We start from the raw sequence: 27,545 nt of genomic DNA, 5'->3' as shown, positions 1-27,545 counted from the left end.
AAAGCACAAGGGTTCGAGCTGGACGTGCAAGAGGGCCAGAGGGACGTGCTGTGCAAGAGCGCAAATGTCGTTCGGCGCGCCCTGATATAACCTTGCGGCGGTGACGTCAGCCTTGGCGTGCAACCCAATCAGTGCCCTCCACCCAATCAGTGCCCTCCACCAAACCTTCCAGCTTTGCGCCTCCCGCATTCGTTGGCTGGAGGTTCGCGCCCACCGTGCTGATCAATCACAGGCCTGTAGCGTGGTGATAGCTCGTGTCACTCCATGTTCCGAGGCCTGCCAGAGGTGTAGCTGGCTGCGGCCCATGCGGCGGTGACCCGAACTGGCCCCTTGCCTGTTTTCTTCCAAAGTCCTCGTCAGGGAAGGGAATTATTTAATGTTGCACTACAGGGCCTGTCTAAGTGTTTATGTTTGTGTGCATTGCCATAAGGGACAAAGGTTTGATTACCAGGTGTGACACACAGGGGTTTATCTTAATCCTTACACGATCTAACACTCGAACATCCTGGTATGTTCACAAGCAGACATCTTAACCCGACAAACCGGACTAACATAAAACTTATTAAAGGTAGATTCCCTATCGCAACAGTTGAAGCATGTTACCTATTCAGATCCTGACTCTAGATATTGCTTTACCCTACCGACATAACAATACCTTCAGTCAGTTCAGCATACTGTTTATTCTGCCAGCTGAGCAACAGGTGTATTGCACTTATGTTTTTCTTCTGCGAACGCGAGGACGTGGAAGTGACATTGTATGTATGCTTTTGGAATTCGTGGAATTTTGGAATTTGACAATTCCGATGAAACTTGACCATAACGTTCTGTTCATCACCCGTGATGTACCAACGATTGTTCCTGGCATTTAAAAAGTCGGGGTCTAAGGGGGTCCATGGGGGGTTGCCCCGCAGAATAAGTATTTGTTCTTTTCTCAGAAACTACACACAATTTTGATGAAACTTGATCACAACCTTCATCACCCGTGATACACCAAGGTTTGTTCAAGGCATTATAAAAATCGGGTAGGGTGGGGCATGGGAGAGGGGGTTGCCCCCCAAAATAGGTATATTGTTTTTGTTTGTTTGAAGTCTTATGATTGTCAGTGTGATTGTACATACATGCTGCCCTGTCTTCGAGCAACAATTGAAATTGGGTCAAAATACCGTGATACTGTTTAAAATACGTTTACGTTCTGTGTTCAAAGGTATTCCCTCCATTAACAATGCTTTACCATTGATGTTGAGAAAAATGTGGGAGCAACTAGCTGTGTGGCTTTCCACGTTGGGACCTGTGAAACAGCTGCTCGAGATCAATGAGTGATGGGATGAAGTGCAGTCAAGCTATGATGGTAAATGCTATCTCTGCAAGGCTTTCACCTGGTTTGGTGAACAACTCTCGGTTTGATCAGGATTACTCATGGGGATGTGGACAACTCCAAACTCTCCACTGACTGACAATATAAATTGATCATGCACCCATTACATATTCACAATAACAGACAGGGCATTTGTACTTTGAGGACCTCTCTTTATTGTGACACACTTCATAAATTCAAGTTTCATGAAAAACATGGGCAGGAGTCTTCTTCTGATGAACAATTTTACAACAAGGGTGTTCTCCCCATATCACACATGGCAATGAAACATGGACGACAGCAAAGATCGAGTTAAAATTGATGTCCAAACCACCATGGAAAGATTCCATCTGAGCACAACCAAAAGGGACCAGAAAAACAATTAAATCAGAGAGAAAACAAATTTTCGAGACACTGGTCACGATCAAAAAACTCAAATGGAACTTGGCTGGAAACATGGGAAGGACAGAGACAATAATTACAAATTGGCAACCGAAGGAAGGCCCTGGAAGAAGAACAGTGAGAGATATAAGATGATGTTGAGAGATTCAGTTTTGTTACCATTTGAGATTTTGGCTTCAAATTTTCAACAATCCGCTGTGATGAGAATATGGAGAATCAAATTAATAAGTTTTACATTTTCTTAAAAATCTGTCATTTTCTTTAACTGCAGTTTGAGTTGAGTGGACGTGGATGGGCTTCGCATTTTGAGATTCTTGTTGTCTTTTGGCACCAGTGTGCAATCATTGTTGTGGACATTCTGGATACAGGTGATACTCTGAGTTGTGCTCACAAAGTAGGGGAGGGGGGGGGGGGGCGGGGGACGAACAACCTCGTACAGGTAACGCCACGTGAATTTAACAAACCTTTTATCAGCAAATCCCTTCCCACACTCAGAGCACTTTTTTACGCGAGCACTCCAGGTGGGTTGCGCTCTGGAAGTTCAAGCTCCGTTTTGAAATAAAATCCTTATCACAAATAGAACATTTGTAAGGGACGCTCTCGTTGGTTGTCATCTCCACATGCGGGTTTTAGGAGGTGGGAGAAAGTTCTCCCAGAACTCAAAATCTCCACCTCCTTTTTCGGTGAAGGATCATTATTCATGAACCAGTTTGTGAAACTTCGTTCTCATGGTTTTGTTCCAAGGGCTCGTTTTAGAATCCTCACTGAACCTTTGACAGCCTCCACCTGTTGCATGTTTGTCGTGATATTCCCCAGAATGCTTTGTTCCAAGGGCTCGTTTTAGAATCCTCACTGAACCTTTGACAGCCTCCACCTGATGCATGTTTGTCGTGATATTCCCCAGGATGCTTTGTTCCAAGGGCTCGTTTTAGAATCCTCACTGAACATTTGACAGCCTCCACCTGTTGCATGTTTGTCGTGATATTCCCCAGAATGCTTTGTTCCAAGGGCTCGTTTTAGAATCCTCACTGAACTTTTGACAGCCTCCACCTGATGCATGTTTGTCGTGATATTACCCAGAATGCTTTTTAAGTGCTCAGTTGGGTTTTTCTTGAACATCCGGATTTCCTGTTGCTCCGACTAGCACTGGTACAATTTCAGGTTTCTTCAATCTTCATATCCTCTTGACGTCATTTTTCAGATCTTGGTATTTCAGATTTCACCTCTCCTGTATGGATCCTCATATGCCTTTTCAAATTGCTATTTTGAGAGAAACCTTTATCACATATCGAGCAGGTGTAAGGTCGCTCTCCTGTATGGATCCTCATATGTAATTTCAAATTGCTGTTTTGAGAAAAACCTTCATCACATATCGAGCAGGAGTAAGGTCGCTCTCCTGTATGGACCCTCATATGCAATTTCAAATCGCTGTTTTGAGAGAAACCTTTATCACATATCGAACATTTGTAAGGTCGCTCTCCTGTATGGATCATCATATGTAATTTCAAATCGCTGTTTTGAGAGAAACCTTTATCACATATCGAACATTTGTGTGGTCGCTCTCCTGTATGGATCATCATATGCAATTTCAAATCGCTGTTTTGAGAGAAACCTTTATCACATATCGAACATTTGTGTGGTCGCTCTCCTGTATGGATCATCATATGTAATTTCAAATCGCTGTTTTGAGAGAAACCTTTATCACATATCGAACATTTGTAAGGTCGCTCTCCTGTATGGATCATCATATGCAATTTCAAATCGCTGTTTTGAGAGAAACCTTTATCACATATCGAACATTTGTGTGGTCGCTCTCCTGTATGGATCATCATATGTAATTTCAAATCGCTGTTTTGAGAGAAACCTTTATCACATATCGAACATTTGTAAGGTCGCTCTCCTGTATGGACCCTCATATGCAATTTCAAATGGCTGTTTTGAGAGAAACCTTTATCACATATCGAACATTTGTGTGGTCGCACTCCTGTATGGATCCTCATATGTAATTTCAAATGGCTGTTTGCAGAGAAACCTTTATCACATATCGAACATTTGTAAGGTCGCTCTCCTGTATGGACCCTCATATGCAATTTCAAATGGCTGTTTTGAGAGAAACCTTTATCACATATCGAACATTTGTGTGGTCGCACTCCTGTATGGATCCTCATATGTAATTTCAAATGGCTGTTTGCAGAGAAACCTTTATCACATATCGAACATTTGTGTGGTCGCTCTCCTGTGTGGACCCTCATATGCAATTTCAAATCGCTGTTTTGAGAGAAACCTTTATCACATATCGAACATTTGTAAGGTCGCTCTCCTGTATGGACCCTCATATGCAATTTCAAATTGCTGTTTTGAGAGAAACCTTTATCACATATCGAACATTTGTGTGGTCGCTCTCCTGTATGGACCCTCATATGCAATTTCAAATCGCTGTTTTGAGAGAAACCTTTATCACATATCGAACATTTGTGAGGTCGCTCTCCTGTATGGACCATCATATGCAATTTCAAATGGCTGTTTTGAGAGAAACCTTTATCACATATCGAACATTTGTGTGGTTGCTCTCCTGTGTGGACCCTCATATGTAATTTCAAATGGCTGTTTGCAGAGAAACCTTTATCACATACAGAGCATTTGTGAGGACGTTTTCCAGTGTGGATCCTCATGTGTATTTTGATTTTACTCGTTGAAGCAAAATCCTTTCTGCACACATTACACTGATAACATATTCGCTTTTCTTGAAACTTTCTGTGTTTGTTTAATTTCATATTAATCTTGGTGTTGCGAGGCCCAGACAAGTATTTGTATTTTACAGGAAGCGAGACTTGATCTCGTGATTGTTTCTTCAAAAAAGGCTTCTTCCTCACTGTCAAGCTGCCAATGGACCTTATTTGTCCCATATTACTTCTTGATTGTTCTACAGAAACAAAAAACAAGTTTTCTTTTTTGTCAAAATCAAAATGCAAAATATTTAACACTTTTCTGGAAATTTTTATATTTTCTCCATACAAAAGGCTTTATGTTCTTTTTTTATGTTTCCACTCACCAGTTGCAAAACAGGAAGCACTTCCGTTTGTCATGTCAATATCATCTGAACCTTCCTTTGTAGAAGCACATTTTCAATCTTCTGTGACAGATGAATCGTTGTCATGTTGTTTGCCTTCCACATTTACAGGATAGACATCACCTGTGTATAAATCAGTGTCAGTATTTTGCAGGGAAATGAGTGAGAACCATCTCGGGAGTTCATTGAACACGTTACGCCATGGAATGTATACTTCAATTTAAACATAGTAATGAAGTTAAAGATTGTGAAATCAAAATTCCGGATGTTAAGTCCAATTGAAGCAGTCTTCTGCATCACCCTTATACACCACCCTATTTAACATGTCCAAGTACTGCTAAACTGGAGATTATTGGAAATAAGAAGGCGATTTGTGTTCAAGTATTATACAGAAATACACGTTTGTGTGGCAAGGGCGCCCAGAAGGCGTGCATGGTGTTAGTGTCCCGATTTCTGAGGAATTTGTCAACAGTGTGGTGAGTGTGACGAGAGTGAGTGAAAGGAAAATGATTGGAAAGCTCTTGGTGAACGTCATCTCGGGATATGCTCCACAGGTCGGTCAGAGTGATGAAGAAAAGTGGACATCTCTCTGACCATTCTCAGAGAGCCTCCTCAGCGTCGACGAGTCTGGCATTTCACTCAGGCCAACTGGCACGGTCTTCAAGCAGCCATCAATCATCTGGACTGGTCTCCCATCTCTACCGCCTCTGACATCAACTCATCCTGGGAATTCTTTCAAAGCAAACTGCTCTCTCTCATGCAGAGATTTATCCCATCTCGTCTTCAGTTGTCATACCCTTCCTCCCGTCCATGGTACACGGAATCTTGTGGTGAGGCTGTTGCCCTGAAACAACTTGCTTTCGTCTCCTGGAAAGCAAATCCAACGGAAGGAAATCTCATTTCCTTTCACAAAGCCCGAAACAAGTGTGTGTCCACCCTCAGGAGAGCCAGGAAACAATATCTCACCGTTCTCAAGAACAAACTCTCTTATCTGTCTCCCTCTTCCAAATCCTGGTGGCGTCTGGTCAAATCTGTTTCTGGTGTTTGTTCCCCCTCCATCCCCTCCCTCACCTCAAACGGCTTAACGGCTGACTCCGCACGTGAAAAAGCTGAATGCCTCAACTCTGTGTTTGCCTCTAAATCTTGTGTCCCAAACCCATCCCTCTCTGTACCCACCATACCCAGTCGTACCCAGCTGCTCCTGGACTCTGTGTCCTTTCCTCCTGACAAGGTGGAAAAGTTTCTGTCAACCCTCGACTCTGATTCTGCAACTGGTCCTGACGGCATCAGTCCACGGGTCCTAAAATCATGTGCTTCCGCTCTTTCACTCCCTCTTTCTGTTCTCTTCACCCTCTCTTTTGCTCAAGGTCATCTGCTATCTGCTTGGAAATCAGCCAACATCACCGCTTTGCACAAAAAACGTGCAAAAACAGATCCCAGCAACTACAGACCAATCAGCCAAGTCATGGAATCCATCATTGCTTCAGATATGAAATCTTTCCTCTTCTCCAATGGCTTGATCTCTGATCATCAATTTGGTTTCAGACCTGGTCACTCTACTCTGGACATGCTGCTTCTGCTTTCTCAACAATGGATGGAGGTCCTCAATGCCAAACAGGAAATTAGAGCCGTCTCCCTTGACATTTCACGTGCCTTCGATACAGTCTGGCACCCTGCTCTGCTCACCAAACTCTCCTCCTTTGGTATCCATGGAAATCTCCACGCATGGCTGACGGACTTCCTCTCTGGTCGTAGTCAACGTGTGGCCCTGAATGGGTTTCTCTCATCTCCTCTTCCTGTTCAGGCTGGAGTTCCCCAAGGTAGTGTTCTGGGCCCGGTGCTTTTTCTGGTCTTCATCAATGATCTCTCTGACTCTCTTGAAAATCCTCTCTCTCTCTTTGCTGACAACTCTACTCTCTGTCGCTCCATTCCTCATCCCTCAGATCAGCAGTCTGCAGCCTCCTCACTCTCTGCAGACCTGGACAAAATCACAGACTGGGCAAACAAATGGAACATGTCTTTCAATCCTGATAAATCTCACACTCTTACGATGTCTCTCCGAAAAGACCGACTGGAAAACCCTCCCATCCACTTTCTGAATAATCCTCTCCAAGAAGTTCTGGCACTCAAGCTTTTGGGTCTCACTATTTGCCATGATCTTTCCTGGGAAAACCACATTTCAAATCTGGCCTCCAACGCCAGTCGCCGACTGGGCATCCTCCGTCGTGCGAAGTCCTTCCTTGGCACACCTGAGCTCCTCACCACATACAAGGCTTTCATCCGCAGCTCTATGGAATACTGCTCTTCCCTCTGGTGTGGTGCTCCTGCCTCACACCTAGCCCGTCTTCACGCTGTTGAAACCAAAGCGTTCAGAATCATTGGAATCTCCCGCGATGAAGCTAACTCCAAGGGCCTTTCACTCACTCACCGCAGGCAGGTTGGTGGTCTTTCTGTCTTCTACCGACTCCTCTCTGGCCTTGCCCCCCCAGCCCTCTCTGGGCTCTGTCCCCCAAATATTCCTACAGGTCGCACAAGATCTGCCTGCAACCCTCTTATGGTTAAACTGCCAAAATCAAGACTTTCTACTCACCATCACCCCTTCATTCCTCTTTTCTCCCGCCTCTGGAACAAACTCCATCACTCTCTTCAATCCCACTCCACCCTCCAGGTCTTTAAAACAGCTGTTCACCACCATCTCTTATCCTCCCCCATCCAAAACCTTGATCTTTTCTACCCCTGCTAATTTCGGTCCCCTTGTGTTTTATACTTCTCCCACCCCCCCCGCCCCCCCTTCCTACGCCTCCTGCCCCCAAGCCCTCTCCCTCCCACACTTCTCTCTGCTCTCAAATGTTGTGGTTGTGTGCTTCCCCTTCTCTCCCCATCTTGTCTTCCGCTCCCTCTTTTTGTATATTTTGTTTGTCTGGTTGATTTGTTTGTGAAATAAATGTTAGCTCTTTCACGAGCCTCGATTCAGTATACAAAAAAATAAGAAGATCTTGTCACATGATAGGGGGACAACAAATCCTCCACTCAGCTGATCCAAGCTCATTTATGCCATTGTTAACATTCCTAGACTATCCGTGTGGTTTTTTTCTGGTGTGCAATGGAGAAGCTGATGGAAAACGTGAAAGATGAGGAAGTTGTTGTGGTCGGGGGAGACCTAAATGGACATGTGGGAAGGAGTATAGACGGTTTTGAGGGTTTTTTTTTTTTTTTTGCATACAAGATCGAGGCTCGCGAAAAAACTAACATTAATCACACGAAAAGTCAAACCGACACATAAAACACAAAATAAGGGGAGCGGTAGACAAGATGGGGACAGAGGGGGAAGGGCACAAACACAACATTTGAGAGCAGGTACATCGAGAGAAGTGTGGGAGGGAGAGGGTTTGGGGGGAGATGGGAGAGGTGTAAAACATATGGACCCTGCAAGGACTTCCAGGAAAGAAGTTGGAATTTCATAAAAGTGTATCTGGGATGAATTAGTGGGGGTAGAAAAGATCAAGGTTTTGGATGGGGGAAGATAAGAGATGGTGGTGAACAGCTGTTTTAAAGACCTGGAGGGAGGCATGGGATTGAAGGGAGTGGGGGAGTTTGTTCCAGAGGCAGGAGAAAAGAGGAGTGAAGGTGAGCATAGAGCCTAGATTTTGGCAGTTTAACCAAAAGAGTGTTGCTGGCAGATCTTGTGCGACCTGTGGGAATATTTGGGGGACAGAGCACAGAGAAAGCTGGGGGAGCAAGGCGGGAGAGGAGTCGGTAGAAAACAGAAAGAACACCAACCTGCCTGCGGTGAGTGAGTGAAAGGCCCTCGGAGTTAGCTTCATCGCAGGATATTCCAATGATTCTGAAAGCTTTGGTTTCAGCCAACCGAGAATAAAGGTGTGGAGGTTGAAAGAGGTGACAGTGAGGGAGGCATTAAAAGAGACGCCGAGTGTGGCAGAGGATGATGTGGTTGAGCTTGAAAGTGGTTGGATGTCAATGAAAGATTGTCTGTTGGGAGCCGTTGGTGAGGTATGTGGATGGACAAAAGGACCACCGAGGCACTCGGAAACATGGTGGTGGGAAGATGAAGTTGGAAAGAGGATTGACGAGAAGAGGAAGAAGTTCAAGGAGTGGCAGAAGGTGAAGGGTACGGAGGCAGAGCCTGAAAGTTATAAGGCAGCCAAGAAGGCTGCAAAGAAAGAGGCAGCAAAGGCACAGGAGGCATCAAGGGAAATGTTTGGAGAACGCTTGGATTCGGAAGAGGGTCAGAGAGAGGTATTCAGGATTGCGAAGCAGATAGCAAAAGAGAGGTGTGATGTGATTGGGGTGAGTTGCTTGAAGGATGAAGTGGGACAAATTGTTGTGGACCCAGGTGGAATTAAAGGAAGATGGAAGAGATATATGGAAATGCTGTTGAACAGCAAGTAAAGAACAGCACGCCACTCAGTTCCCGAAACTTCTTCCATGCACATCTCACTCTCGCAACCGTTGCCGAGTCTGATCCACCGTCTCCATTCAGCATGTCTCCGAGGTAACAAAATGTTTTCACACCTTCCAGCTTCACGCCATCTCCAAGATCCAACTCAACATTTCCTCCGTCTGCAGCTCCCTCTGTGCACACCTTACACTTGAATGTAGCTGCCACACTGGTTAATGACCATCTCAAACAACTACATTTTTGATGAACCCACTCAGCACACATTGTACATTGAATGGAATTCACTCCGACACCCTTCCTGCACACAGGACACGGCCACTCCCCAGTTCTTTCCACCTCACCACATGCTTTGCCACTTGCCATCGCCTTCGTTTTTCCGATACTGACCTTCAGACCTTTTGTCTCCATACATTCCTTCCGCTTGTTCATCTTCTCCTTCAGTCCATCCATACTTTCTGCAATCAACACCAGATCATCTGCATACAACAACTCCCACAGTAAACCCTCCTTTACATTCCGAGCCAGCACCTCCATCACAGCTACAAATAGTAGTGGACTTTGTTCAGACCCCTGATGCACTCCCACCTTCACCTCAAACTCACCACTGTTCCCGTCCTTCATCCTTGCAGCTGTGTGCGCTTTTGTACATTGACATCACTACTCTGGTCAACCATTCCTCCACTCCTAACTTCCTCAATGCCCCTGTCACTACTTCACGTAGAACCCCATCGAATGCTTTCTCCAGATCAACAAACCTAAGAAACAACTTCTTCCTCTTCTCCATGTACTTCTCCTGCAACTGCCTCACAATAAAAAGCACGTCTGTCGTTCCTCTTCTTGGCATGAATCCAAACTGCATTTCATCAATCTCATTTCTTTCTTCTCCTCCTCTCCAACACCTTCATTCCATGCTCCAATAACTTTATCGCTCGATACGAGCCACACTCCAGAGGGTCACCTTTCCCCTTGTATAGAGGGACGAGGGTACTCCGTTCCCAATCCACTGGAATGTGGCCTTCTTTCACCACCAGATTGCAGATCTCTGCCATTCTCTTCACACCCCAACTTCCCGCTGCCTTCATCATATCTCCCACAACTCCCGTCGGCCCTCCCGCCTTTCTTCTCTTCATTGCTTTTATCGCTTCCTCAACTTCCTTCTCGTTTATCTTCTCTGCTGGTCCTAAAACTGGGTTACTCTCTATGTTGCCATCCCATTGATTCTCTGCATTCAACAGCATTTCCATATATCTCTTCCATCTTCCTTTAATTCCATCTGGGTCCACAACGAGTTGTCCCATTTCATCCTTCAAGCAACTCACCCCCATCACAACACACCTCTCTTTCGCTATCTGCTTTGCAATCCTGAATACCGCTCTCTGACCCTCTTCCAAATCCAAGCGTTCTCCGAACATTTTCTTACATGCCTCCTTCCTGCACCTTTGCTACCTCTTTCTTTGCAGCCTTCTTGGCTGCCTTATAACTTTCATGCTCTGCCTTTTCTGCGCCCATACCCAGAGCCTTCTGCCACTCCTTGAAATTCTTCCTCTTCTCGTCAATCTTCTTTCTAACTTCATCATCCCACCACCATGTTTCCGTGTGCCTCCGTGGTCCTTTTGTCCATCCACATACATCACCAACGGCTACCAACAGACAATCTTTCATTGATATCCAACCACTTTCAAGCTCCACCACATCATCCTCTACCATACTCAGCCTCTCTATTAATGCCTGCCTCACTGTCACCTCTTTCAACCTCCACACCTTCATTCTCGGTTGGTACTTCACCCGCCGAGCTCTCCTCGCACCTTTCACCCTTATGTCGCAAACAACCAAGTGGTGCTGTGAAACAGCCTCCTCCCTCGGAATCACCTTTGTGTCCCCGGAGGTGCCCACTATCTCACCTATGCACCAGCAGGTAGTCAACGGTTGTCGTCGACCCACCTGATGTGTATGCAACAAGCTTTTTATCCTCTTTCTGGAACTGAGTATTAAAAATCAACAAATCAGATGCATCAGCAAACTCCAAAATCCTTTCACCTTCTCCATTTCTCACACCATATCCGGAACCCCCATTAACTCCCTCAAAACCATCCATACTCCTTCCCACATGTCGATTTAGGTCTCCTCCTACCACAACAACTTCCTCATCTTTCACGTTTTCAATCAGCTTCTCTATTGCACACCAGAACGTGTCCTTCTCTTCATCGCTCCGTCCAACCTGCAGAGCATATCCCGAGATGACGTTCACCAAGAGCTTTCCAATCATCATTTTCACCATCATCAACCTTTCACTCACTCTAGTCACACTCACCACACTGTCTGCAAACTCCTCAGAAAACAGGATACCAACACCATTCACACCTTCTGGGCACCCTTGCCACACAAACTTGTATTTCTGTCCCTGCCTACCCTCCACCATTCTCACACCACTTCCCTTCCATCTCGTCTATTGCACACAACATATGTCCACTCTTCTTCTGACCAATACTTCCACCACTTCTCCTGATCTCCCTGTCATTGTCCCTACATTCCATGTCCCAAACCTCAGAAACCGATCTCCACGTCGGGCATCAGACGTTTCGTCGTCATAAAAGGAGTGATTTCCACCCTTGCTTCGATCGGGTTCCCCACCTTGAGTTTTGACGAGAGAGATTGGGGTCCCCCACGGGGGTACTTCGGGCTGTACCCTGCCCACATGTAGTTGTCATTGGCATGGTTCTCTTCTTGAAGCAATGTTTTTGTGGCCGGATGCCCTTCCTGACGCCAACCCTTTTAGTCGCCTCTTACGACACGCAGGGATACGGTGTACCTATTCTAAACCCGGGGTACACACCGGGGACACACACCGAGTGTATGCGCATGCGCTATTCAAAAAGGCACAACAACAACAACGCGGTCCTCCCACAGAGCTGCTCGTCGCAGCTAAAAAGGCACCACAACAACAACAACAACAACAGCAACAATGCGGTGCTCTCATCGAGCTGCTCGTCGCAGCTAAAAACGTGTTTCCTTTTGGTGCCGCACGGTTTGGCAGTGCCAACTGAGGTACGTACCCTCAATGCACACCCACGTATATTTTTTTAAATGAGATATCGCCCTGCAACAAAGCCTTCAAGGCCACTCGAGGTGAGGCCTACACAAAGGAAAGTAGAGATATTACACATGAGACAGAAAGGAGGAATCTTTTGACATTCCTCTTGAATTGCGGGAGGTTGGGATGGAGGGGAAAGCAGGATGCAGGCAACGTGTTCCAGAGTGATGCTGTGCAGGGGGGAAAAAACCAGAAGAATACCTTATACGTTATAGTCTTACTCCTTGGGACAGTTATAGTGTATGGATGGGAATTGTATAATGTATGAACTGTATGAACTGCCAAATTATAGTGAACGAACTGCCAAACATGTTGAGCAACTGAACGTGTGCTCAGGTGGAACAACCTGATAGACCCTCAGAGCACATTCCGTTGTAATATCTGTAGAAAGGGCTCAAGGAAGCAATAGAGCGGCAGATTGAGAGAGGTTCCAGGGATGATGTCAATCCCTGTCCCACCAAAATGGCAGCACGGCGCTGGCTTCTGTCAAGAAGAGATAGGTAACAGGCTGGAGCACCAGCCCAAATATGGCAATGATACTCCATGACAGGACATACAGTGGCCTTGTGTAGATGGAGCATAGCAGCTTGAGAAAGGTATCACTGGCAACGAAATAAGCTTCAAGGTGCTGGGAGGTGCTTTTAGCTCAACAAGAGATGTACATTTCTGAGCTGAGGTTTGAGCTGATATCCATTCCAAACAGAGGGATAACAGGGAGTTCCTGCAAAGGTGAAGAATCCAGAGACGGGGTTGGAAAACAAGTTGATGTTGAACGAGACACAGATACCTTACATATGTGTTATGGACAGGTGATTACTTGCTGTCCCTCATGTACCACAGAGCTTTGACAATTTGCAAGGAAGTCAGAGATTGTACCAAGCAATTTTCCAGAAATGCCATATAATTTAGCCTTGGAGATGTCAAGAGCAACAACCCTGGCTTCTCCACGACGATCCAAAGCCCGATTCACATTTCCAGTCATTGAATGCTGGGAATTGAATTTACATGTTCAGCCAACCAGTCGACCTTTAATGTCTAAAGCCATGCTGAACATCATTTTGGATGTTGCGGGTTTCCAGATGAGTCATGAGTTGTCGATTTATCAAGGATTCAAACACTTTGCTGATAATGGGTAGAAGGCTAACAGGCCGATAGTTAGTAGGAAAGATCTGATTACTCACCTGAGCCGTTAAAGACAGGGACGACAGAAGCCTGATTTCAGCTAAGTGGAAACACAAACTGACATGCAAAAGCAATCCAGTTTTGAGAGAACAGAAGACAGATCAAGTGAACACATCTTCGAAGCAATTGCAGGGATTCTATCTGGTGCAGTCGATTTTGAAATGTCAAGACTTTGAATAATCTTAGCAACTTTCCTGCATGTGCTGATGACAGTGGAAAGCCTGGTGTCAAGATGGGAAAGACAAAGAGGCAATGTTTGTCTGTGGTCTTCAAGTGTGGAGTTTGCAGCAAAATGCTCAGCAAAGAGGTCGACTTTATCAAAAGAAGAAAGCACTTCAGGGCAATTGAAGAGGACAGGAATCGATGATTGATTATGGTTGAGAATGCTATGAGCAATTCTCCAAAAATCTCGAGAACCGAGATGTTTATTTGACATAGAATGACAAACAGATTCTGCATACTGTCGCTTGGCATTCTCTCATACACGTTTGGAGTGGTTGTTCGTAAGGTGAAACAAATGATGTGCCTCACTCGAACCAACACAATCATACTGTTTGAAAAAGTGATTGCGATGACAAGCCGGAGTGAACCACGGCTGTGATCGTGCAGGCATTTTGTATTTAAGACCTCACACTAATTGCAACAAAAACTCGCTCACTTGTTTTGTGTCCCTGAATATATCCTCTTTGACCCCAAAAAAGTCTTCAGAGATCCTCTGGGGGGAAGTTCTCAAATCGGCAAAATCCAATATGGCCGCTATCCGTCTAATCGACAATTGTTATTAAAAAAATCAAAAGCAAAACAATCATGAGTAAGACCACTTTTTATGGGTTTTTGAGGTCGAGGAATCAAATTCTGATCTTATTTTGGTGATATAAGGTCACAGAAACTCTATGAGGTCACCATCAAGGTCATTGTGGGACAACAAGATAAGAATAATGCATAATGCATCTATGTATTTTTTTTTTTTAGCAGTGGAGAATCTGCTTCTGATCTTATTTTGATGATTAGAGGTCATGCTTATTCTTTATTGGAGTCAAAAAGGATATTCTTGTATATCTTCTGAAAAGATTTCGTTTTAAGTAAAACAAAAATTTGTAAAACAAGTAGTGTTAAGTTCCGAGTAAGAAAGCGTGCAGTAGTAGTAAGAGCAATATTTTTCCATGTTATATTTTTTTGCAATGGGCATCTTTCAGTTGTGATAATATGAAGGGTTTGCTGTTTACGAAGTGTAGATAGTGGTTTCTGTTTTCAGCCATGGAGGTATCTGAAGTGTGTGCCATCTGCAAAAAATCTATAGACGAGAGAGGGTCAACGGCATCAACTCTTGGAGAAAAGGGAAGTTCTGCCATCAACCAGGCCAGCAACGCAAGAAAAGACAGCATTCACACTGTGCCTGGAGAAAAGGTACACAAAGACTGTCGCCGCACATACTGTCACCCACAACAGATAGCCAAGGACACCAAGCAAGAAGAGTCAAAGCCAAGCACAAGCAATGACAGACAAGTACTTAGGTCATCTGAGGAGAGGTTCTCTTTCCAGACTGATTGCCTTTTTTGTGGTAGACCAGCAACGTTTGGAAGAAAGAGGAAGAAGCAGCAAGTTCTTCAAGTCAAGACCATTGAATTCAAAGAAACGCTCCTGGCAACATGTCGCGAACGAGCAGATGATTGGCCAGGTACTGTCAAGGCGCGAATTCTGCATGTTCATGACCTGCATGATGCGGATGCAGTGTACCATCAAACTTGCAGCGTCAATTTCCACACAAAGAAGCAGATACCCATGGCTCAGCAGATGAACACGGAAATCTCCAAGAGAGCAAAGCTTGGAAGGCCTAAAGCTGATGAGAAGTCTGAAGACCAGCAGAGGGCTCACACGTGGTCGAGGAATAACGGAGCAACAACGTCTGCTATGGTTGCTTTCGATGCCTGCCTGTGCAGAAGTAAACCAGGCAATGCAGGAGCTCACAGGGGTGAACTACAACACCGGCGAACAAAACAAGGCCATGACCACAGCAAGACAAGCCCGTGACTGGAAGGACACTCTGTCAGTTCTCGAGTATCTACAAGAGCGAAATCCATTCAGCAATGACTCAAGTCTGCGGAGCTTGCCACTGGAGTCCATGCCCACCCAACTGTTAACGTCGATTCAGCTCAGTCGGTTGGGGAATCGATATTAAGGTCAATGGATGAAAGAACAACAGCTGAGTACACCTTCAAGAAGAAAGACCAAGCAGTCACATTCGGCATGAAGTCGTCTGTCAAGATTGATAGTGATCAAGTCCAGGTTGACCCACAGCTTCTCTTCCAGAGACTAATTACAGTTGCGCAAAAAGCTGATGAACTAGAGTCAGCCTTCAAGCATGAACTATGCAGCTATCCACCAGCGCTCTTTGATTCCTCTCTTTTTCTCAGAGAAGCACACAAGCCAGCCCTTGCTGGTGCCATCAGGGATCTCCTCGGATCTGATGTTCCTGCAATTATCCCCAATGATGACACCCAGTATGTCTTGGATGGAGGAGCACTTCTTCAATGCATCCCATGGTCTCGCAGAGCAACATACAAAGACATCTGTCACCAGTACACAGAATATGTGACGAAGAGGTATGGAAATGCCATTGTCGTGTTCGATGATTATGAGAGCACCAACACAAAGGACATGACACACCAGAGACGATCGAAAAGAAATGCTGGCGCAACTGTGACGTTTGCAGCTGACATGCCTCTTACAATGAAGAAGGAGCAGTTCCTTGCAAACAAACAGCATAAGCAGCGATTCATTTTCATGCTGAGTGAAGAGCTGCAGAAAAAAAAACTGTGAGACGCACCATGCTTCAGGGGATGCTGACCTCCTGATTGTGCAGAAGGCCGTGCAGTCTGCTGCTGCCACCAACACTGAGCTAGTTGGTGATGACACAGACCTCATCCTCCTCATCTACCATGCAAGTCTGGAATCCCATGACATCTTCTTTTGTCCTGAGCCAAAAAATAACAGAAAGAAGCCTCGCATTTGGAACATCAAAGCTACAAAACAACGACTTGGTCCAGACATATGCAAGCACGTGCTCTTTATACATGCAGTTCTTGGATGCGACACAACATCTCTCCTCCATGGAATAGGAAAGGGAGCGTCTCTCAAGCGATTCAAAGCAAGCAGCGCATTCCGTGACCAGGCCAAGGTGTTTGACACACCTTTTGCTTCCAAGCTGGATGTCGCAGATGCAGGAGCAAAAGCATTGGTGATCCTCTACAATGGAAAACCCACTGACATCTTGGACTTCCTCCGTCATCAGCGCTTCTGTGAGAAGGTGGCTTCAAGCTCATCTCCCGTCCAACCACAGATGTTGCCACCAACAGCAGGAGCAGCAATGTACCACAACCTGCGTGTGTACCTGCAAGTTCAAGAATGGAAGGGATCGGCAGATGGACTTCGTCCGACTGAGTGGGGGTGGCAGGAGTGCGATGAGGGGCTTGTGCCATTCCAGACAGCCCTAGCTCCTGCTCCTGATAAGCTGCTGCAGGTGATCAGGTGCAACTGTCAGGTTGACTGCAGCACCCTGAGATGCACATGCAAGAAAAATAACATTGAGTGTACTCCAGCTTGTGGAAACTGCAGGGGATCTGGCTGCACGAACTCGCTACAGATGCCATATGATGATGATGATGATGATGATGCCATATGATGATGATGATGATGATGCCATATGATGATGATGATGCCATATGATGATGATGATGATGATGCCATATGATGATGATGATGATGCCATATGATGATGATGATGATGATGTCATATGATGATGATGATGATGCCATATGATGCTGATGATGCCATATGATGATGATGATGCCATATGATGATGGTGATTATGATGATGGTGATTATGATGATGCCATATGATGATGATGCCATATGATGATGATGATGGTGATGATGATGCCATATGATGCTGATGCCATATGATGATGATGATGCCATATGATGATGATGAGGATGATGATGATGATGCCATATGATGATGATGATGATGCTGCCATATGATGATGATGCCATATGATGATGATGATGCCATATGATGATGATGATGCCATATGATGATGATGATGCCATATGATGATGCCATATGATGATGATGCCATATGATGATGCTGATGATGCCATATGGTGATGATGCCATATGATGATGATGATGATGCCATATGATGATGATGCCATATGATGATGATGCCATATGATGGTGATGATGATGCCATATGATGATGATGATGATGCCATATGATGATGACGATGCCATATGATGATGATGATGATGATGCCATATGATGATGATGATGCCATATGATGATGATGATGATGCCATATGATGATGATGCCATATGATGATGATGCCATATGATGATGATGCTGCCATATGATGATGATGCCGCCATATGATGATGATGATGCCATATGATGATGATGATGCCATATGATGATGATGATGCCACGTTCTGAATTTCTTTATAAACTTGAATTCTTCATCGATTTAAATCCTCTTCACCACACATTAAGCATGGTATATACTCATAAGTCATTTGAACAACCATGCAAGAACACTGATTTGTGGCCAAAAAAAAATCAGTTTTTGGTAGGGTTAAACATTGATGATTTTCATAATTTCCCCCCCAGACGATTCCTTCAGACTTTTTTCATGTGATAGAAGACATATACAGGAATCAAAATTCGTTTTGTTTTTTTGCAATTTGTGTGAGGTTGCACAGCTATTTTTCGTAAAATGCCTGTACTAAGTGTGGTTTCACTTGGTAGGTCCGAGAAGGGAGAAAGAGCTCCGCACCAACAAGGATCCAGTCAGTGACTTCCTTGGCAGTTTCAGATGGGTTGTGACAAAGGAATGAGTTCCAGTGAACATGGGCTAGCAAAGAACGCAAGGCATCCCAGTCAGACTTGCTATGTTGGAAGACAGTTCAATTGACAGGATGAACAACAGTTGATGGTGAAGAAGAAGATACCTGAACTTAGATGTTGACATAATGAAAGCTTTGTATGTGGTGAGGAGCTCAGAGGTGCCAAGGAAGGACTTCGCACGCTGGAGGATGCCCAGTCGGTGCCTGGCTTTGGAGGCCAGCTTGGAAATGTGGTTTTCCCAGGAAAGATCATGGCAGATCGTGAGACCCAAAAGCTCGATTGACAGAACCTCTTCAGGAGGATTGTTGAGGAAGCAGAGGTTTTAGTTGAGAAAGTAGATGGTTTTCCAGACTGTATTTATGGAGAGACTTTGTGAGGGTGTGCGATTTGTCAGGATTGAAAGACATGTTCCACTTGTTTAACCAGTTTGTGATTTTATCCAGGTCTGCAGACAGTGAAGAGGCTGCTGCCTGCCTATCTGAGGGTTGAGATATGGAGCGGCAGAGGGTGGAGTCATCAGCATAAAGATAGAGAGGATTTTCCAGTCAGAGAGATTTATTGATGAAGACCAGAAATCGCACAGGGCTCAGAACAATGCCTTGAGGAACTCAAGCCTCGACAGGAAGGGGAGATGAGAGAATTCCATTCAGAGCCACACGTTTACTCCGACCGGAGAGGAAGTCTGCAAGCCATGCGTGGATATTTCCATGGATACTGCAAGAGGAGAGTTTGGTGAGCAGGGCGGGGTGCCAGACTGGTCAAACAAGTGGAACATGTCTTTCAATCCTGGCAAATCTCACACTCTTACTATGTCTCTCCGAAAAGACCGACTGGACAACCCTCCCATCCACTTTCTGAATAATCCTCTCCAAGAAGTTCTGTCACTCAAGCTTTTGGGTCTCACTATCTGCCATGATCTTTCCTGGCAAAACCACATTTCAAATCTGGCCTCCAAAGCCAGCCGCCGACTGGGCATCCTCCGTCGTGTGAAGTCCTTCCTTGGCACACCTGAGCTCCTCACCACATACAAGGCTTTCATCCACAGCACAATGGAATACTGCTCTCCCCTCTGGGCTGGTGCTCCTGCCTCACATCAAGCTCGTCTTCACGCTGTTGAAACCAAAGCGTTCAGAATCATTGGAATCTCCCGCGATGAAGCTACTTCCGAGGGCCTTTCATTTACTCACTGCAGGCAGGTTGGTGGTCTTTCTGTCTTCTACCGACTCCTCTCCGGCCTTGCTCCCCCAGCTCTCTCTGGGCTCTGTCCCCCAAATAGTCCTACAGGTCGCACAAGATCTGTCTGCAACCCTATTATGGTTAAACTGCCAAAATCAAGACTCTCTGCTCACCTTCACTCCTTCATTCCTCTTTTGTCCTGCCTCTGGAACAAACTTCCTCACTCTCTTCAATCCCACTCCTCCCTCAAGGTCTTTGAAACAGCTGTTCACCACCATCTCTTGTCTTCCCCCATCCAAAACCTTGATCTTTTCTGCCCCCGCTAATTTCACCCCAAATCCACTTTTTTGAAATACCAACTTCTTTCCTGGAAGTCCTTGGTGTCCTGGTGTTTATACTTCTCCCACCCCTCCCCCCTTCCCACGCCGCCTCCCCCCAAGCCCTCTCCCACCCACACATTCCCGATGTCCCTGATCTCAAATGTTGTGTTTATGTGCTTCCCCTTCTCTCCCCATCTTGTCTACCGCTCCCCCTTTTACATACTTTGCTTGTTTGTCTGTTTGGTTTGTTTGTGTGATAAATGTTAGCTCTTTCACGAGCCTCGATTGTGTGCAAAAATAAAAATAAAAAAAATAAAAAATAAAAAATTGGTGGCTGGTGAAAACCACGCCAGTCGGCCTGAGTGAAATGCTAGACATCAGTGATGAGGAGGCTCTCTGAAAATGGCCCAGAGATGTCCACTTTAACAGCCATATGATCATATGAACTGATTGGAGAAGAAGAACAGCAGACATTTGCAGAGAAGTTAGTCATAACCAAGTCAAGAAGAGATGATGTACCGTTAACTGAGATCCGGGTCGGGAAATTGACAGATGTCAGCCCAAATGAGTCACGGGATTTTCTGCCATTCTTCTCTGCAGATCCTCTCAAGCTCTGTCACATTGGATGGGGACCGTTGGTGGACAGCCATTTTCAGGTCTCTCCAGAGATGTTCGATTGGGTTCAAGTCAAGGCTCTGGCTGGGCCACTCAATGACCTTCACAGAGTTGTCCCGAAGCCACTTCTGCGTTGTCTTGGCTGTGTGCTTCGGGTCATTGCCCTGTTGGAAGGTGAACCTTCGGCCCAGTCTGAGGTCCTGAGCGCTCTGTTTCAGGTTTTCATTGAGGATATCTCTGTACTTTGCTCCGTTCATTGTTCCCTCAACCCTGACCAGTCCCCCAGTCCCTGCTGCTGAAAAACACCCCCACAGCATGATGCTGCCACCACCATGCTTCACCGTTGGGATGGTATTGGGCAGGTGATGAGCGGTGCCTGGTTCCTCCAGACATGATGCTTAGCATTGAGGCCAAACAGTTCAATCTTGGTTTCATCAGACCACAGAATCTTGTTTCTCACAGTTTGAGAGTCCTTTCGGTGCTTTTTTGCAAATTCCAAGCAGGCTTTCATGTCTTTCACTGAGGAGAGGCTTCCGTCTGGCCACTCTGCCATAAAGCCCAGATCGGTGGAGTGTTGCAGTGATGGTTGTCCTTCTGGAAATTTCTCCCATCTCCACACAGGATCTCTGGAGCTCAGCCAGAGTGACCATCGGGTTCTTGGTCACCTCTCTTACCAAGGCCCTTCTCCCCCGATTGCTCAGTTTGGCCGGGCGGCCAGCTCGAGGAAGAGTCCTCGTTGTTCCAAACTTTTTCCATTTAAGAATTATGGAGGCCACTGTGCTCTTAGGAACCTTTAATGCAGCAGAATTTTTTTTGTAGGCTTCCCCAGATCTGTGCCTCGACACAATCCTGTCGCTGAGCTCTGCAGGCAGTTCCTTCGACCTCATGGCTTGGTTTTTGCTCTGATATGCGTTGTCAGCTATGAGACCTTATATAGACAGGTGTGTGCCTTTCCAAATCATGTCCAATCAATTGAATTTACCACAGGTGGACTCCAATCAAGGTGTAGAAACATCTCAAAGATGATCAAGAGAAATGGGAGGCACCTGAGCTAAATTTCAAGTGTCATCGCAAAGGATCTGAATACTTATGTCAATATGATATTTCAGTTTTTCTTTTTAATAAATTTGCAAAACTTTCTAAAATCCTGTTTTCTCTTTGTCATTATGAGGTATTGAGTGTAGATTGAGGAGGGAAAAAAATGAATTTAAACGATTTCAGCATAAGGCTGCAACATAACAAAATGTGAAACAGTGAAGGGGTCTGAATACTTTCTGAATGCATTGCACGTCCGCCAGGCTGAACAGTTTATGTTTTGTGTCCCACTGATAGGCTGGATCTGGATTCGGACATGAACGAAAATCCAATCGGTTTGTTCTCGTCACCAAAACAACTCATCCCCCAAGTTTTGCCATGACTCATCCACAACTTTTTAAAATATCATGTTTAAAATATTTTCAAATATCGCTTTTCACCTGATCTCTCAAGAGTGAAGAATCACTTAAAAAGAATATATTTCTCTTATCCGAAACCATATTCAGATCTTCACCCAAATCGAATCGATTCGTCCTTGTCACACACCCAACCTGTCCACCAAGTTTAGTCCAAATCCGTCCATAACATTTTGAGATATCGTGCTGCATATCGGTTTTGGCCCCATCTTCAAATGGTGAAGAATCACTTTTAAAATTCTACAAGCCGGATCCGGATTCGGATCTCCCCAAAATCTAATCATTTCATCCTTGTCACATACGCTACCTCTCTGTCAAATGTCGTCCAAATCCGTCCACAATTTTTTCAGATATCTTGTTCAGACAAACAAACAATCACTCGCAGAGTGAAAAATGAGTCATATGAGCGAAAAATCACTCACAGAGCGACACTTGGCAAAATATAACAAAGTATCCGGCTATCTACTCTCAAGACTGAACTCTCAAACCTGTCACCTTCCTCCAAATCCTGCAGTCGTCTGGTCAAATCTGTTTCTGGTGTTTGTTCCCCTTCTATTCCTCAAGGCAGTGTTCTGGGCCCTGTGCTTTTTCTGATCTTAATTAATGATCTTTCCGATGCTCTGGAAAATCCTCTCACGTCGTTCAATCATGACAAATCTCACACCCTCACCATGTCTCTCCGAAAGCACCATCTGGAAAACCCTCAATATACTTTCTCAAGAATCCTCTCCACAACAAAAACAACTGTTGGAGAAGATTGTCATGGGGCCCGAAAGGCTAACCCCTACTACAGCAGGGAAAATGGCCTTAAAATGCCTGTTGTGTGTGCATGTCTCTAATAATACAATATAATAAAATGGAATGGCATTCAGTGGAGTATCTTTTTGACCTCAAAAATAATTGGTGGTTGAATTCAGTGACCTGATATGTGAATCGACTTCAAATTTTACGTTAAATCGGATGAAAATTGAAAATTTTAGAAATCTGGCCTATTTTGACATTTTGACCTACACTGATCTCAAAAATAGTTGGTGGTTGAATTCAGCAAGCTGACATGAAAATGCCATGCAAATTCAAATAAATCAGATGAAAATTGAAGATTTTAGAGGTTTGTAAAGGTTGTTGACCTTTGCCTGATGTTGACCTTGAAAATAGATGGAGGTTGAATTCAGTCAGCTGATGTGCATATCCCATTCAAATTTCAAGTCAATCAGATGACAATTGAGGACTTTAGAAATTTGAAAAAAAGTGGTTGATCTTTGGCCTTTGTTGACTTTTGACCTTCGACCTCAAAAATAAATCGGTTTCTGTCAGACCACCAACTCTACCATTTGGTGAAGTTTCGTGAAGAACGATTCAAAATTGTGACCCGTCGGCAAGTATACGTGAGCGGACAGGCAAACACACAAACCGGAGTTATCAATATACTTGTCAAAAAATGTTTTTTTGACAAGAAACAGAGAGACAGGGGTGAAAACATAACCTCCGTACACCTTTGGTTGCAGAGGTAAAAATAATAATAATAATAATCAGAACACAAGTCAGGAGACGACGATGGTTCACGAGCGAGCGGTATTCTTTGGTTTGATTTCGAAAATTCGGTTTGATTCCGACAACTTTGAAAATTTGACCTTTGTGACCTTCAAATGTCTAAACGAAGGTCACTGACATTGAAATGAGATAGAAAACAAGCATTCTGAGTATTGCGCTGCAATACACGTCCCCGACCGGCAGTCTGTCGTCCAGAAAACTGTTGGGGAAATTACCAAGGGTTATTTACCCACAGGTTCTGAATCGTTCCCAATCGCTAATTACCTCAGGACGGGCTCACCTGTGATTCGCACTTGGGACTTCGATTTATACACCTTGCAGACAAGGCAGCAGAAGCACGAGAAAATACGTTGTTGATAAAGAACCTTTCGAGTCGCTAAATTTAAGTCGTTTATTATATTTTCCGGTTCACGATCAATGATCGATGTGCATACAGTCACTTGAAAAAGTAAGTACACCCCATGTAAAGTTTTGAATTTTTCAACATATTTCAACATACAGCTATTTGATCTTAATTTCAACACTATTGATAGATAAAGGTGATATAATATAACAAATATCATGAAACATTTACATTTTGTAGTCCATTGTATAATTTAAATAAACATAAATGCAAATTTCACATGTGGAAAAAGTAAGTACACCCCGACATTTATCACTCCTTCATATACTTAAAATTAGAATCAGGTGCACCAGCTCAAGTGCAAATGATTAGAACATCGTCAGAGAGGATCTTGGAGTAACCTGTCTTATTTAAACCTCAGACATTTAGTTTGGTTTGCTCTTTGTTGTTGAAGTGTGCGGCGTCAGTAGATGATAAATGTTGTTACTGGGACACTCCAAAATCTCCATTCACTTACATGTAAATTTTCCTCTCACCCTCACTTTTCTTCATTTTCCCGAAACACCCCTATTCCTACCCCCCCTTAATGTAGTCCCTTAGACCACTCTACTAATGAGCCTATAAATATATTATCTCTTTCTAACTTTTAAAAATCCCCCATTCTCCTTTGGAACTCATCTCCATCTAGGATATTTATAAATTGAACATCATCTTTATTTTTTATCTGAGCAAGAATAAAATGGTATGTTTCACGGAGGGCTCTCGTTTGTCCTCCTCCGGGTCCACATACCATCTTAAAGTTGTAATATATACCAGGCTGGTATCCATCAAAGTTCTCACTCCACTCTAATATATTTTTCTTCCCGCCCTCCATTACCCCACTTAACAAATGAATACGTTTATCAGTCTTGTGAACTTTTTCACCAGTTATTTCTTCAATAAGACTTATTTGATATTTCTCACACTCATTATGTTTACCGTTTAAATACCAAGGTTGTTGTTTTCTCCACTCTTTAGTTTGGTTGATACTTGGTTCTATCATTTATATAGTAGTAAAAAAGGCGGCGGTAGCCCGTTAAAATCCCTAACCCCCCCCCCCCTTTTTCTTAAGCCCCGTCCACTTTCCCACTAAGCCCCGCCCACTTTTTCTTACGCCTGCCCACTTTTTCCCTAAGCCCCGCCCACTTTTTGTTAAACCCCACCCATTTTGTTAAGTCCCGTCCACTTGAAAAACTCTGTGCCATTGTATCATTTTCAGTTAAGACATTACATCATTTTCTGTTGAAACATTACATCATTTTCTGTTGAAACATTACATCATTTTCTGTTGAAACATTACATCATTTTCTGTTGAAACATTACATCATTTTCTGTTGAAACATTACATCATTTTCTGTTGAAACATTTCATCATTTTCAGTTTGACATGCCCAGACTTACCAAGGGAATTTCCACAGGAAATGACACCCAATCCTTCTTATAAAAGGCACCGATCACACAGGCTTTTTCAAACACGCTTTCTGCTTCACTTGAGAATGGACAACAGTGCTGACATGAAATGGGATAATTTTGGTATCCCTTGGAGTCCTACTACCTGTGTAGAACTCAACCTCCAGATTGATGAACTGGACTCAAACCTCTTATCAATGGAGGTAAGTTTGTTTATTTATTTATTTAATTATTTTCTTTTTTCTTTTTTTAGATAAGACTCATGTAAGAGTTAACAAAGTTTCTTTTAATATTCACAGAGCTTGATTTATATACAACACAACAACAACATGCATTTTAAGGCCATTTTCCCTGCTAGAGCGGGGGTTAGCCTTGCGGTCCCCATGACAATCTTCTCCATTTTGCCCTATTTTCTGCATCTCTCCTTGTTAACCCCCTTGCCCGCATTTCTTCTTCCACCATCTTTAGCCAAGTCTTTCTCGGTCTTCCCCATCCTCTACTTCCTTCTACATCAATTTCCATCGCTCTTCTCAACCAGTCACTTTCATCCTTCCTCAACACATGACCAAACAATCTCAGCCTGTTCCTCTTCACAGCATCAATCACAGGCAATATTTCCATCATCTTTCGCAATTCATCATTTGTCTTCCTCTCTCTCAACGATACTCCGCACATCCATCGAACCATTCGCATTTCCACCCTTTCCAGCCTTCGTTGCTGCTCTACGTTCATTACCCATGTCTCGCTCCCATAAATCATAACACTTCTCACACATGCAGCATACACCTTTCCCTTCAGCTTCAGCGACACTCTCCTCCTCATCAGCACGCCACTCAGTTCCCGAAACTTCTTCCATGCACATCTCACTCGAGCAACCGTTGCCGAGTCTGATCCACCTTCTCAATTCAGCACGTCTCCGAGGTAGCAAAATGTTTTCACACCTTCCAGCTTCACGCCGTCTCCAAGATCCAACTCAACATTTCCTCCATCTGCAGCTCCCTCTGTGCACACCTTACATTTGAATGTAGCTGCCACACTGGTAAATGACCCTCTCAGACCACTACATTTTTGATGAACCCACTCAGCGCACATTGTACATTGAATGGAGTTCACTCCGACACCCTTCCTGCACACAGCACACGGCCACTTCCCAGTTCTTTCCACCTCACCACATGCTTTACCACTTGCCATCACCTTCGTCTTTCCGATATTCACCTTCAGACCTTTTGTCTCCATACATTCCTTCCACTTGTTCATCTTTTCCTTCAGTCCATCCATACTTTCCGCAATCAACACCAGATAATCTGCATACAACAACTCCCACGGTAAACCCTCCTTTACGTTCTGAGCCAGCACCTCCATCACAGCTACAAATAGTAGTGGACTTAGTACCGACCCCTGATGCACTCCCACCTTCACCTCAAACTCACCAGTTCCCGTCCTTCGTCCTTACAGCTGTGCGCGCTCTTTTGTATATTGCCATCACTACTCTGATCAACCATTCCTCCACTCCTAACTTCCTCAATGCCCATGTCAATACTTTGTGTGGAACCCTATCGAATGCTTTCTCCAGATCAACAAACCCAAAAAACAACTTCTACCTCTTCTCCATGTACTTCTCCTGCAACTGCCTCACAATGAAAAGCGCATCTGTCGTTCCTCTTCCTGGCATAAATCCAAACTGCATTTCGTCGATCTTCACTTTCTTCCTTATCCTCCTCTCCAACACCCTTTCCAATACCTTCATTCCATGCTCCAATAACTTTATCGCTCGGTACGAGCCACACTCCAGAAGGTCACCTTTCCCCTTGTATAGAGGGACGAGGGTACTCAGTTCCCAATCCACTGGAATGCGGCCTTCTTTCACCACCAGAATACAGATCTCTGTCATTCTCTTCACACCCCAACTTCCTGCTGCCTTCAACACATCTCCCACAACTCCCGTCGGCCCTCCCGCTTTTCCACTCTTCATTGCTTTTATCGCTTCCAGAGCTAACAGAGCTTGATTTATATAAATAATAATATTATATTAAATTAATACATTGTTATTTTCTCTCACAGGAAATTGTATCTGAGATACAAAATGAAAATACTGCTTTCAACACAACTTGGAATGAAGTTATTTTTTTGTTTGAAGAGATTTTGAACAACCAAGACCCACAGAATGAGTTCTACCTTGATGACCCAGCCAAAGAGTTATACCTTGGAGACTCACT

General features: G+C 44.4%; 1 protein-coding gene across 2 annotated transcripts in view; it reads right to left on the bottom strand.

Annotated features, from left to right (window-relative positions):
• Window positions 1–4,361: 4,361 nt before the first annotated feature.
• The window catches only part of LOC144892213 (uncharacterized), a 108,848-nt gene continuing 85,664 nt past the window's right edge, over window positions 4,362–27,545 (bottom strand). The window contains exons 1-3 of one of the 2 annotated variants that reach the window (XR_013623420.1): window positions 23,819–23,853; window positions 4,809–4,949; window positions 4,362–4,679 (exon numbers count right to left, since the gene is read on the bottom strand). The gene's annotated coding sequence lies outside the window, so the exon portion shown is untranslated. Of the gene's footprint in view, window positions 4,680–4,808; window positions 4,950–23,818; window positions 23,854–27,545 lie in introns of those variants that run through there. The other variant, XR_013623419.1, reaches the window with a different exon arrangement.

Source organism: Myxine glutinosa, chromosome 5 (genome assembly GCF_964187855.1).
Source record: "Myxine glutinosa chromosome 5, kmMyxGlut1.1, whole genome shotgun sequence".
NCBI classification, from domain to species: domain Eukaryota; kingdom Metazoa; phylum Chordata; class Myxini; order Myxiniformes; family Myxinidae; genus Myxine; species Myxine glutinosa.
Note: the sequence above shows the minus strand (reverse complement) of the source record. Positions and strands in the feature narration are given on the sequence as shown.